Source organism: Dermacentor albipictus, chromosome 9, assembly GCF_038994185.2.
Source record: "Dermacentor albipictus isolate Rhodes 1998 colony chromosome 9, USDA_Dalb.pri_finalv2, whole genome shotgun sequence".
Classification (NCBI taxonomy): Eukaryota; Metazoa; Arthropoda; class Arachnida; order Ixodida; family Ixodidae; genus Dermacentor; species Dermacentor albipictus.
Window position 1 is genome coordinate 27,150,659 of NC_091829.1, and position 13,660 is coordinate 27,164,318.

At 48.6% G+C, this 13,660-nt stretch overlaps 1 protein-coding gene across 2 annotated transcripts in view; it reads left to right on the plus strand.

Annotated features, from left to right (window-relative positions):
• LOC139049426 (uncharacterized) overlaps positions 1-13,660 on the plus strand; it is a 114,245-nt gene that overhangs the window by 922 nt on the left and 99,663 nt on the right. The window lies entirely within an intron of this gene.

Here is a 13,660-nt window from a genome sequence, read left to right on the forward strand (position 1 = left end):
ACGAAGGTGCAGCCTTAACTGTTTACGCGCTCTTGGCCGAACTGAACAGACCTCAGTTCGATCCAGTTGAGTACACGAAGACAAAGATGTCGACAAAAGCTGTAGTTTCTTGTTGCATCGTATACTGGGGTGGTGAAACTATGGTGAATGAAGTCTGCGGGGGGAAAAATGGTGTCGAGGAGCTTTTGCAACCTGAATGCTTAGGGACCCTCTCACGAAGCTTGACGAGGAGTTTAACCTAGGAGATAGATGCAAATGGGGAAACAATTAATGCAATTGAATTGAATTCATTTGCAGCAGCGATCGTATACACCCTCCCTACAATACGGAAGCTGCCCCCGGCGCTCAAGAGAAGGATAAGTTTAAGACCTAGAGGTATGCCTGAGGCTGTCTCTTGTAGCCTGCTACATCTGCGCCTAGATAAAGCGAAGGGGAGATGATCTGCGTTACTAGTGGCAACGATGTGGACAGAAAGGCGTGAATAAATAGCATTTCAATTGGAGTTTCGCAGCCGCGAGCAAAAGAACACGCGCTCTGCAGGAGTGCGTGTTATGAACCACTACCGCACAACTGAATTCGCGGTCTGACCAAGATCACCCGTATATGCAGATTGAGCTTTCTTTTTTTCAGTAACTGGTAGACTGCCGATTTTGGGTAGAGAATCAGCCAGTGTCCTCCGTTCGTCTGCACACGCAAGGGGTGTGGTGTACCATTGCTGGTACGTCATAGTCACAGCTGAGATAGTGCCTTCATCGCCTGCGCCAGCGCCAAATGCAACGCGCGCCCGATACCCGACACCCTTCCGACACCCTTAACTCTGTCAGGGGCTTCAGAAGAAACGTGTGATAGCGCTCATTTTGCAGATTGTGAGAAATGTACTCGAAAAAAAAAAATACAACTGAACTAATTCTGTTGTTTAAGTTATGGTCAGAATGGTACCTCGACTAGAATCCAATGGCTCAGAAGTGCCGACCAATGAAGGTTACGTGCCAAAGTTCTGAATGATCTGAATAAGTGTAGTTACCCACTCTTGTAGGCTGCTCATTCTTTCGGCACTTTAGAATCAATCGGTTGAGGAACCAGATACACAAACGGAGACAATGTTTAGCGTGACAGCATGGTTTCGATCGACTGGCAACGAATCTCGCGACACCATTCGGGAATCTGGCGCCGACAGCCAGTGCAAATGTCGCGCAATTTAGGCGCGCATCAACAAACGGATAGCCAACAGTAGAGGACAGATCCTTCAACTTGACCGAACAAGGTCGGGCTCTAAACGCGGCGTGTGCAGGAGAGAAGGGGGGGTGGGGGTGGGGGGGAAACAAAGAAACGAGGTTCGGTCAAGTTCTGCCCATAGACCTCGTGTTCAGGTCGCTACTAAAGCGCGTGCACCAGCCATCCACTTCGAAAGTCCGCGATGTGGAACAGGACCAGAGCTTTTCTCTCAGCTCCTCCGCAGTGATCTTAATCCCGTTCGTCCCCCCTTCTCTCTCTCTCTTCTCTATTTTCTCTCCCTCTCTCTCCTTTCACATTTGCGCGCCCCGAATCCCACAACGCTGGACCTTCTTCTGCAACGCGCGGGTACGCGCGTAAACCCTCGTGTTTTTCGTTTGTTTGTTTGTTTGTTTTGTTTCTTGTCGCTAGCACGGCGAGTGTTTTGGCCGCGTCGTATACAGGCTTACATGTGCGCTCTCTCCACAAACGACGTCGTCAACACGGCACGTGGCGAGCTGCCGCTTCTTCGCGCAGTGCAACATTTCTCGCAGCCACTTCCATTTTTATTTTTATTTTTAACTTTTCTCTCATTCTCTCTCTCGCTCGCTTCTGCCCATTGTGCTCGCTGCCTCTTATACTCGCGCCTAATTTGCTTCGCGCCGGCCCGCGCTCATCTCGGAGGAGATGCGGGAGGCCGCCATTAACAGCACAGCGGGCTTGACGAGAATTCGGCCACTGCCTTTTTTGAAGTCCGCCACAGTACTACGTATACGAGCGCGGGCGAAGTGTGTAGAAGTCTGTGGAGCGCGCTATGTAGGTCGCGAGATTTAGCCGCTCGACAGTTGTTAGTTTCTGTTCTTCATCATTAAAGAAGAAAAAAGGGGATGGTTGGAGAGGAGGGGACATGGCGAAAAGACGGAGTTTAGGAGCAGTCTGTTATATGCGGCCGCTGGCCGTCCTTGTGTTTTAAGTGTAGCGTGGTGATTTCGTAGCCTGGTCCACTGCACTCCGGAGCAAGCCTATTGTGTTCGCGGGCTCGTCATCTCTAGGACAAAAGCGAACTGCTGAACTGGGTCCGAAAGGGCGACTGTTTTGGAGAGCTGTTATGGGGGCGAAGAAATAAGCGCCGAATTTCTCCGCACTAACGTCTGTTGGAGCTTGAATGAGCCTCTGAGGGAACGGGAACACTAGCCGTTTTTGGCGGAAATTGGGGAGGTCAGTGGTTCGGCGTTGTGTGCAGCGTTCTCCGCCTCGATGTCAGAGATTAGTGCGGCGATTTTCTTAACGCGTTTTATTGCCCGTGGAGCTTGCGTGCTGTGCCGGAGTTGTTGGGCGGGGATGGATAAACTGGGAAACTGGGTCTGAGCAAAGTTGCTTAGATGCGTCGCTCGTAGTTAATTATAAGCTCCAAGTTTTTCCCCGGGAAAGTTAGCAAGGACGTGAACGTTTAGGGGTTAACTAACCGCGCCCCCCTTTTTCCCATTGGAGTTCCGGAAGCGTAGTAGTTAATTTGGTTTACTCATCATGTATACAGCGAGAGTTAATTACCTTTGGGTCGTCGGCTTTTACTTAGTGCAAGTGAACACCAGAACTGTGTTCAATTACAGTATTTTGGAGCAGCGTTGGCCTTTCAGAATTTCGCGCTTATCTTATATTAAAAATACGAAGCCAGCGTATAGTAGATCTGCTCAGAGGGAAAGACGACGACAGGATAAACTCTGCGCTAACTGCTGTTAGTTTAAATGCTCAGGCTAACTTATTTAGGCAAGTACAGCTTTAGCCTCTGCCTTGGTTTCCTTTGAAGCTGATTTCGCATTTTTAATAGCATGGCTTCCCACAGACCCACCAACTCGCCCTACTAGACGGCTTAAGTTCAGCAGGTTCCGTTTTGCTATAGGTTGATATATTTCCAGCTATACTCGTTCTATGGGCGCAGAAAAGGTTTGGTAATATCATAATACTGTTTCTGAATATTTACTATAAGTCCGTAAAGTGATCGCGACACTTCGAGCTCGCAATTTCGGCGAAGAGATTAAGAATTGGTTGCTCGCACAACGTACGATACCGACTAGAGGAGTTGCCTATTTACATTTCTAATGGCCGTTCAGTCAGGGCTCAAAAAAGAGAAAAAAAAGGGGGGTCATCATTGCATCACTGCTTATCTTAATTTGTGGTATTAGAGTTACTGTTAACGACTGCACTATTTCTTTACCGTAACCCCTTTATGTAATGCCCGTAATATTTAGGGCGTGCGAATAAAACAGAACTATCATCACCTTAATCCCTTAGGTAACTACAAACTGTTGCATTACACAGCGTTAAAATTTGATGCAGTACGCGCTAGTGCATTGGGGAAACAAAAGGCCGAGAGAATGTGGCGAAACATGTGTTTTGTGCATACATGGGCGGTGCTTCAGCGGTTATCCACCGCCTCGTTGATTTGAATGAGAGAAAAGAAAACGTAGCTCGACGGAAAAAACGGGAACACTTTGCCTATTTGATCGCATACAACCTGAGAAACGTAAGCCGCGATATTGCCCTACATTCGAAAGGATCAAGCGGCCTGGCCCCTAGAATTTCTGTTCCAGTGAGGCGTCCGGCTTAACCTCCCAAGGTAAATGCCGCCTGCTTCGGTAATCGGCGCGTACGCGAACAGACAAGCGTGCGTGCCATACTTTCTTGACCTTCTTTGTTGGCATTGTTACAAAAAACAAACAAAGCAAGCAAGAAAACAAACAAAAAGAATCAAGGGTAGCTGCGAGCGAGTCTACGGAACTGTGGGGTCTCACGTAACAGTTCTTTGTTCTTGATTCCTTTTTTACCTGCTGGGATGGATTCGTGGTATATCGTCTTACTTATGGAAATTCCTAACTTGTCTTTGTCTGTGACAGTCATTTCGTGTCGACACGTATTGGATCATAGGCGTTGATACGCGCTCTACAAAAGCACATAGGATTAGCAGCCTTGAAGGTCGGCTAGCCCTGTTTTGGCCGATGTGTCATCTTGGTACAACCTGAAGCAAAATGCGCTCTGTACGTAAAAGTAAGCCTCTGTATAAATAAATGACATCAGCGTCACATACACACACACCCACTGCTAAATGGGGAAAGGATTATGTGCCTACATATTTTTTCCCTCTTGTATATAAGTTTTATTCCAGCGTGATAGTATAGGTACAGCATGCCTGTGACACTCAACACAATGTCAATGCAACATAAATTTTTATAGCTATGAGGCTATGAGTCAAATGTCAGAATAAATCGAGGCTTATAGGTTTAATCGATTAAACTCATGGATAGTTTTTCAGGCCATGCACCCACTCACACCGCCGTCCACGCATGCACATTCGACTGGCATCCATGCACACTCGCAGGCACTCACTAGCGTTCATACTCACAGTTACTCACTCACAGCTACCCATTCACGCTTATAGTCACGTACACACACACACACACACACGCACACACACACACACACACACACACACACACACACACACACACACACACACACACACACACACACACACACACACACACACGTCACGCTCACGCCTACGGTGAGTGTGAGTATGCCGATCTACATACATACATACATACATACATACATACATACATACATACATACATACATACATACATACATACATACATACATACATACATACATACATACATACATACATACATACATACATAAAATGTTGAGTTGCAAGGAATGTGGATTCAAGGGCATCCTTGGCACGTGGTAACGCATAACTGTGGAGAGGCGCCGTTCTTACGCAGTGCAAAAAAAACAACTTTTTTTTCGGAGGGGCGGGGGGGGGGGGGGTCAAGAACAAACAAAACCACGGAAGAAATCGATAAACCGAATCAGGCTCGGCTATAGGTTACGGGGCAAGCGGGGCGGCCGGCTAGACCGGTGATCACGAGCAAGCGTGAAGGCCCGCGACGCATCGACCGCGGTGACCCGATTCCGGGAACACAACATCGCTCCCCTCACCCCTTCCCTCACTCTGGTAGTAAACCTAGTGCGCGCGCCACGGTTCTACGTGCCCCACGACGTGGCGAAAACTGGTTCCTTCGCGATTGCCGAGGGCTGTTGCGCGCTAACCTCGCATAGCGTCGGCACCACGAATCTCTCTCTTCTTTTTTTTCCCCTTATTCTCACGATCGTGTTCGTTATGATGTACATCCTCCGCCATGTACACCTTCTCAGCGTGCGCGCCCAAATCGAAGTCGCCGGTTCCGGTGCCGAAAGACCCTTCCGTGAGCTGAAACAGCCCTTCACTAGTGACGAAAAGGCTTCGCGAAAAGAGAAAGAAAAAGAAAGAAAAGAAAAGGAATCATCGTGGCGGCATAACTTGAAGCTTTGTGTGGGGCAGTTGGCCCCTGGGAAGGGAACTTGGGTCGTGTGTGTGTGTGTATGCTCTGTGCGGCTTTACGGGCAAGGAACGTATAGTATGCCGTTGAGCCCTCACCATACGAACAGGTCCCGCCCACTGCGCCCAGCAAATCACCATCGGGCACGCCGACAGTGGAATACGTCAGTCACGACTGTCCCAGAGTGGAGGTACCGCCAGGAGAGCCGGCGAAAGAGAGTAGAATCGGAAGGGGGTCGATTTTTCCTTGATATTTGTTTGGGGAGTTGGGGGGTTCTATCCGTGTTTGCGTAACAGTGCTGAATTTCGTGACGACGCGGTTACTGTAAGGACCGCCGAACCGTAACGTGCCAGCTAAGGTATGGCATCGTGATCATTGTCTGTAGTTCATGGCTAGAAATTGTCTGAACTGAGGCTGACCTCTTTCTTGCGAGTTTCTCTTGAAAGATGCCGAACTAAAGAGTAAGTGTCGACAAAAAAAAAAAGCGAAACCCGGTTAACTAAGCATCGCACTGCCTACTTAGTCGCGATTTGGCTGCTCCGTATCCAAGCCAAATGCACTCAAAAGCAGCCAAACGTAATTCTACATGATTTACCCGTGAGGAACGTCGTCATGAAGGACGCAGAGTTTGGTACTATAGGGTCTACGTGACACGTACCTGTATACTCAGAGTACGCGAGATGTTTCTGTAACGCATCTGAATGGCCTCGGGCATGGAAACCTCGACCTTCCTGTCAACAGCAGAACGTCATGGCCCCTTACGACGGCAGCGACTGTGCTAACACAGTGCTTTTAGGCAGACACGACACATGTTTGTTATAGGAATGGACTGGATTGAACCGGGCGAATAGCGTCTGGCATTTCTCATTTGCGAAGCGCGGCTACATAGGTGAGAGGAGGCCGTGACTTTGCAAAAAGAAATAGATAGATAGATAGATAGATAGATAGATAGATAGATAGATAGATAGATAGATAGATAGATAGATAGATAGATAGATAGATAGATAGATAGATAGATAGATAGATAGAGAGAGAGAGAGAGAGAGAGAGAGAGAGAGAGTTCCATTGTTTCGTTTCGCGAGAATGTCTCTCTGGTATGCGTTATGGCCGGAAGGCGGCCACGGTGTAGCACGTGACCTCGAAAATATCGAAAGCAAAATGAAGGAAAGGCGCTCGGAGGAAAGGCGAAGGCAAAGATTTACAACGGCCAGGGAATAGAGCACGCAAAGCAGTTAGTGTGGCCTTGAACCGCCCTTAGACTTCAAGCAGGACCGAACAGCGAAGCCGGCGTGTACGCTACATGCCACCCCTCCAGCCGTCGCCGCCGTTCGAGGCAGCGTCGTCTCGCGTCGTAAATTTTGACCGACCACGCCCATTGCTCGGCGCGTTTGTGTGTGTTTGTATTGGTCCTCTCGCGCGCGCGTTGTACGGCGTGACGGCATCCGATTTCTCCGGTGTGCGCGTGTGTTGCTTTGTCTTTTCCTGCTTTCTTTCGGCGTTTTCTCCTCCGTCCACCCAGCCATCAGCGAAGCTGTAGCCAGTGTGTTAGAGGGGGCATCTGCTGGCGTATCGTTCGAAAGGTCCGCGTGCCGTGCTTGTCTTGGGCGGCGATAGTCGTCGAGAAAATGGTCGTTGAAGAAGCGAAGGAGCCCTTTCGAGGAGCCGTTTCGTAGAACAGCTAGCGCAGCCAAGTGTGCGAGAAACCATACACCCTCTGAAAGGCAGTTTCTTCCAAGCGAAAGTAGGAACTAGGGATGAGAGGTAAAGAACAAGACCAATTTATTTATTTATTTATTTATTTATTTATTTATTTATTTATTTATTTATTTATTTATTTTTAAGATGCTAAGGTAGAAGTCGCAGTTTGGATCCCGGCCGCGGTGCCTGCATTTTGACGGGGCCGAAATTAACAAATGTCTGTGTACTTAGATATAGATGTACCCCTGGTGGTCCAACTTAGTCCGGGGTACCCTCTCCCCTGCGGCCTACATCACAATCGGATCGTGGTTTTGACACGTAATCCCTCAGAATTCATTTTTGTGGGTCGTGGTTAGCTTTTAGTTCTACAATACCCCATAGGACCCATCTAGTCACGGTACCCATAGTCTCCGCGCGCTCGGTGCTAGAAGTTAGCGCTTGCCTATCGCGTGGTCACTGGTGAGGGCCTAATAAGTTCGGATGAGCGTTTCAAGCTTCATATTGATTATGACTAGGCTTGAAAACTTTAACGCGACGCTACCTCCTCCTATTTTCCTTTCTCCACGTTCGTAGGTTGCACGATCGCGTGCCTGATTGACACGACACGGCATTTTCTTGCACCCCAGTATCGCGCTGCCTTCAAGCAAAGTTCGGGCAGCGTTGCGAAGACGGCTGGCAAATTTGAAAGGCCGTATAACTAAGCGCGAACGACCTATTCGGAAGGCGACTATAAAAAACAAAAAACGTGCCGCTGTGCTTCCGGAATCGCTTGCCTTTGTAACGACGACTTGATTGAGGCTTCCGATTTTAGAATAGTGATTTCACCCAACCGGCTTCGGAGCTATTGTGCATGGAACCCCAATGCTATTACGCGTAACGCGCGTTCATAATAAACTTATTTTACTATTGTTCGTGCTTATGCTGAGGAACATATGGTGATTATAGGACATCACGCTAACCACGAACCCAGAAGATACGGCACCATCGTTACGCAACGGGGCCGTATGAAACCAGAGTTCTGCTGACAAGCGCGTGGTTCTTTTGCGTTGTTTATGTGGTAGGCAGGCAGGGGAGCTCGGACATTGAACGTACAGGGAGATATAATAGTTCTACAAGCTGGGATCCATCCCAGTGGAAGAAAAATGCCTAAGTAAATAAATGAAAATAAAAAAAAGGAGGGTAGAGAGCGTAGTATAGACGACTCTTCGGACAAAGAAGCAAGAGATTCATTTGGTATGACTTCAACAGCAGCTACAAACCGCGTTTCTACGTGGGCCAGAGTGCTAATGCATCCGCTAACGACCAGCCCGGAATGACGTCGAAGGCGTTGTCCGCGTTATTTTCTTTTATGACCCCGTTCTGGGTTATTGTGCTGTCTACTGACGCCCCCACGGCGTTGTTCGCCGAAGTGTTGATGAGGTAGCGCGATGTCCTCGTGTTTATTCTTTGTTTGTTTGTTTGTTCGTTCGTTCGTGTGTCTTTTCTTTTCTCGCATCAGACTGAAAGCCATCGCCGGAAACTCTCACTCCGAATTCTCTTTCTTTTTTTTCTTTTTCTTTGCCACAGTCCACCTTCGCACGAATGTTCACTGGGGCACGAAGTCAGCGTTTTCCACGAATTCGAAGCATTCTTCGCAGTTTCGTTTGCTTGATTTTTACCCTGTGCACTTTCTGTTGGTTACATTTTTTTTCTTTTTTTTTTGCCAGCTTCGCTACAACCGGTGCACCCGGACACGAAGGAGTGTTGAGGGTGTGTCCGTATTATGGTCCGAACGCGTCATTTCAGGGTGTGCGGTCGGGAAATGTCTTCGCATATGCGGCGATAGCTATCCGTACTGCTGCCCCCCTCCTCCCCGTCGCTTGTGCACTACCGTAGCCTGTACGCCTCACCCCCCCCCCCCCCCTCTCCTCTCCTCCTAGCTCCCCTGCCCTCTTTCCGCGCATCTTAGTTACGTTTTCAAATCTCTACGCGTTGAACGTGACTGTTGACACCTTGAAGCGCGGTCGCACGCAGACGCATTAACCTGGAAACACCATTGCCTGCCAGACAGTGAAAGTGACCGAGTTCCTATTATTACTTTCGAATTCCCGCTTTTCTTTGTGTGAAAGTGAGTATATACCGCATGTGGCTTTTATAGTATGGCACGTTTCCTTTTCCACGCTGCTTCTTTTCTTCTTTTTCTTCAGCAGACTAGTCTATACATAAATGCCGTGGCAATGTATACTGGTGCGCGCCGTGCTATGCGCCGGTAAAGCTGTGTGCAGGGAGCTTCGCCCACTGCGGTTGGCCGTAATTGAGGTTCAGCTTAACCACTCCTCACTACAGGGTTTAACTCGCCCAGTTACTGCTGATCCGTGTGCATATTAGGAGCGGGCAGGTGTACGTTACCAATTTACTTACCGCTTCGACCCCGCGGCGTATGGGAAATGTCCGTGTCAGCTCGGTTCCCTCTCCTACGCGGAGCCCATAACCGAGCTTCGCCAGTAGGCGCGCCTATTTCAGTAATTGGCTTGCCTGGAAACCCTCATTCAATATATAATAGACGGAGTAATGAATGTACGGTCGTTAGGTTAACACGGTAGCTCGCTTTGGCGATGTGTAGACCGTTTTGCCAGGCAGCCTCAGTCAGTTAGAGGAGAAAGTAGGGCCATTTATTGCGTCCTGGTTTGAGGCTCATTTAACTAGCGCTAAGGAGGTGTGGAACGAGATAGAGATGCACACAATACACGACACAATAGTGTCCTGTGTGGACGCGACACTCTAGTGGACAAAACACTAGTGGACACGACACAGGACACTAGTGTCCTGTGTTGTGTCCACTAGTGTTTTGTCCACTAGAGTATCGCGTCCACATAGTGTCCTGTGTCGTGTTGATTTTTAATCTCGTCTCGCGTCTCTTACTAGTGTTTTGTCCACTAGAGTATCGCGTCCACATAGTGTCCTGTGTCGTGTTGATTTTTAATCTCGTCCCGCGTCTCTTACTAGTGTTTTGTCCACTAGAGTGTCGCATCCACATAGTGTCCTGTGTCGTGTTGATTTTTAATCTCGTCCCGCGTCTCTTACTAGTGTTTTGTCCACTAGAGTATCGCGTCCACATAGTGTCCTGTGTCGTGTTGATTTTTAATCTCGTCCCGCGTCTCTTACTAGTGTTTTGTCCACTAGAGTGTCGCATCCACATAGTGTCCTGTGTCGTGTTGATTTTTAATCTCGTCTCGCGTCTCTTACTAGTGTTTTGTCCACTAGAGTATCGCGTCCACATAGTGTCCTGTGTCGTGTTGATTTTTAATCTCGTCCCGCGTCTCTTACTAGTGTTTTGTCCACATAGTGTCCTGTGTCGTGTTTATTTTTAATCTCATCCCGCGTCTCTTACTAGTGTTTTGTCCACTAGAGTGTCGCATCCACATAGTGTCCTGTGTCGTGTTGATTTTTAATCTCGTCCCGCGTCTCTTACTAGTGTTTTGTCCACTAGAGTGTCGCGTCCACATAGTGTCCTGTGTCGTGTTTATTTTTAATCTCGTCCCGCGTCTCTTTATAGATTAGCTACGTATGTCTCAAGACTGGGCGTTTAGGGTATACAGAAATGACGTAACCGAATACACAAGTACCATTTATCCAAGCATTACTAAGCTTACCTGCTTAACTTACGATACAGCTAGCGGGAGTCTAATCTTGCAATCATGCTCGCGCTCTATACGTAGGGGGGCCCGCCGTCGGCAAAGGTGGTATCCCTCTGTCTTCAGGCATCCTCTCTCAGGCATGCATCCCTCTGACATCATAGCATGCATCATGCACCCTCTGGCATGCATCAGACAGGCATCCCTCTGTCTTCCTGGCCGAGTTTCTTCGTGGAATTTCTGGACCCTATCGTGTCGAATACAGGGGCTCCATAGTGGACCAAGCGTCAAACTTTTGCAATTAACTGCACACTCGTAAGCTTTATAACTCCCAGCGAGCGCAGATTCGAGTTTGATGGGTTATGCATAATGAGGCTGGTGTATCAGCTCTCTCAAACGCCAGCACTTCCACTCGCATTAACAGACGCACTGTTGAGTTATGCCTCTCTGAACGCTGACCGGGAGGCTAAATTTAGCTCCGATTGTGTCACGTGTGGCGCGACAACACCGCCATCTGTGCACGTTACCTGTGCGTGATCAAGTGGCAGCTTCTTTTCCTCGACACAACGATACCAAAGCAAGGCGCGTGGGTAGTACGATGGCAGAGACATAAGCGATAATAATATTACATTTTCGTTACATGTGGCTTTAGCAAGTGAACCTTTATGCTTTAAGTTGAAAGACGTTTCACGTCAGAAACTCAATGAATGTGATGATACGGTTGCCCGTGAGTGTTTGACAACCACGCCCAGCGCGAAAGACACAACTGTGGCATATCTGTAGGATCCCACGTTTAAGTTCACATCTGATCCGTTAAGGGGTTCAAGGCCTTTACCTCCCACGGGCCAATGGCACGCGCTTGCTTGGGAATCGGCAAGCTGTGCCGTTCTGATCAGCTGGCTCATAGGCAGCTTCAGTGTGCCCTCGCCGACGCCAAAATATACGACTGTAACACACAAGCCCGGGATTCGACATTTCAATTCATGCCCGATTCCCAGGGAGGTTCAAGGCCTTCTCACAGGCCAACGTCACTTGCTTACGAGAGTCAACAAGCCTCGCCTCAGCAGCGTATACAATGCTCATCATCGGCAGCGCTCGCTTCCCACAAGGGGCGAGGCCAGCAACCTTCCCCCCCTCCCCTCTCCTCTCTTCCCTTCCGGGGCTTTAAGCTTTCATTTGTCTATAGCGTATTTCTTTTTCGTTCTTTCGAAATCGTCACTCGGCAAGCTAAGCTCCCCGCCTTCGCGGGCGAAGGAAAGCGAAAGTAGTTACCGCCACTGCCACTGCACACGCCTGTATACCAACCCCGTCGGCGAGGGCAAACAAATTGCGCTAGAAGCGACGTCGTATATTTCACCCGTGCGGTGGGCCGCCCGGCTGGCTTGCTAGCTCGTCGCACCCGCTCGCTCGCAAGACAAAACCGCATTAGCTACCCTCCCTTCTGCCCCGTAGACCCCCCCACATCACAGGTGGTCTCTTCACCCCTTTCTGTATCCTTAACGCTCGCATCTAGGCTATACACTTCTCTCGGATCAATGACTCGTCGTCTGCTACGGAGTCCCACGCAGCAGAAGGCGCGCGAGCTTAGTACACACTTTTCTTTCTTTTTGCCTTCTGCGTTATTTCGCCCGGAATCGTGAAAAATGCTTCTATCTCGCTCGTGGCCACACATCGCGCTGCAAGGTATTTTTCCGGCAATCACGCGGGTCGGCAGATTTAGTGCGTTTGTTTTGTTTTTCCTTTTGCTCGTTTTATTTGCGTGCTTGTTCTGTATTGTTTGATGAACACCGCGAACCTTTATAAGCTGCCACCATTTGCTTTGGCCGCGTCTTGCGCTGCCGCTGTTTCTATTGAGCTTTACGTGCGGGATTCGATAGCTATGTTTCCGTTTGTTTTCTTTTGAACAGCACTGCGAAGATGCCGTAAGATCCAGCGTATGCTACGAGGTTTACTTTGCCGGATTATAGGGCGTCAAAATTGCATTTCGCGTTATGCACAGGCGCAGAAGAGTGTTGATTTGGACTTGTGTGACCCAAAAGCGGCCGAATGTATTTCGGTTAGAGCCTACACCTCTCACTTTATTGAGTGCGCGCGCGCCCTTGAAGTTGGTGACCTTTTCATTTTGCTTACTGTGCGTTATGTGGTATTGTTATCTTCTTGAGTTGTGTTTCAATGCGTTTAATTCCTTGTTCTTAATCCTTTAATCATTCGCAATAGCTTGGTCGTCACGTTAGTAAGGTATAGCACTCGCTGCGCACATTTAGGAGCTGGAGATTTATGATCATCAGTCAGAGATCGAACAGAATAGCAAGGAGCAAGCGTCTCCAAATTAAAAGCATTATTCGCATCATCCCCCCGGCTAACTATTACTTAGCATAATACCGCAGGCATACGGGCACTTTGAAGAACCATTGAAATCAAAAATCATTGAAATGGGTGAGCCCCATTATTGCCCTTCCCTAATCTCGCACGAGTCAATTAGTGACTCGCATTTGAATAGTTTTTTTTTTGTTTTATTGGTTTCAAATCTCATTGAAAGCGAGCGTGCGACTTCGGTGTAACCTAAACTAAGCCGACCAGCAAGGCAAACGGAGTAAGATGTAGACAAGCACTCGGTCCGTCCCAACGTGTTTACCATTCTGGTATACCGATCAAAAAAATGCAGTATACCCGCCTGTATGTAGCCAACGTCTTGTTGGGATATATTTCTGGTTCGCACTATGTGCGGGCTTTTACGGCACACCGTATAGC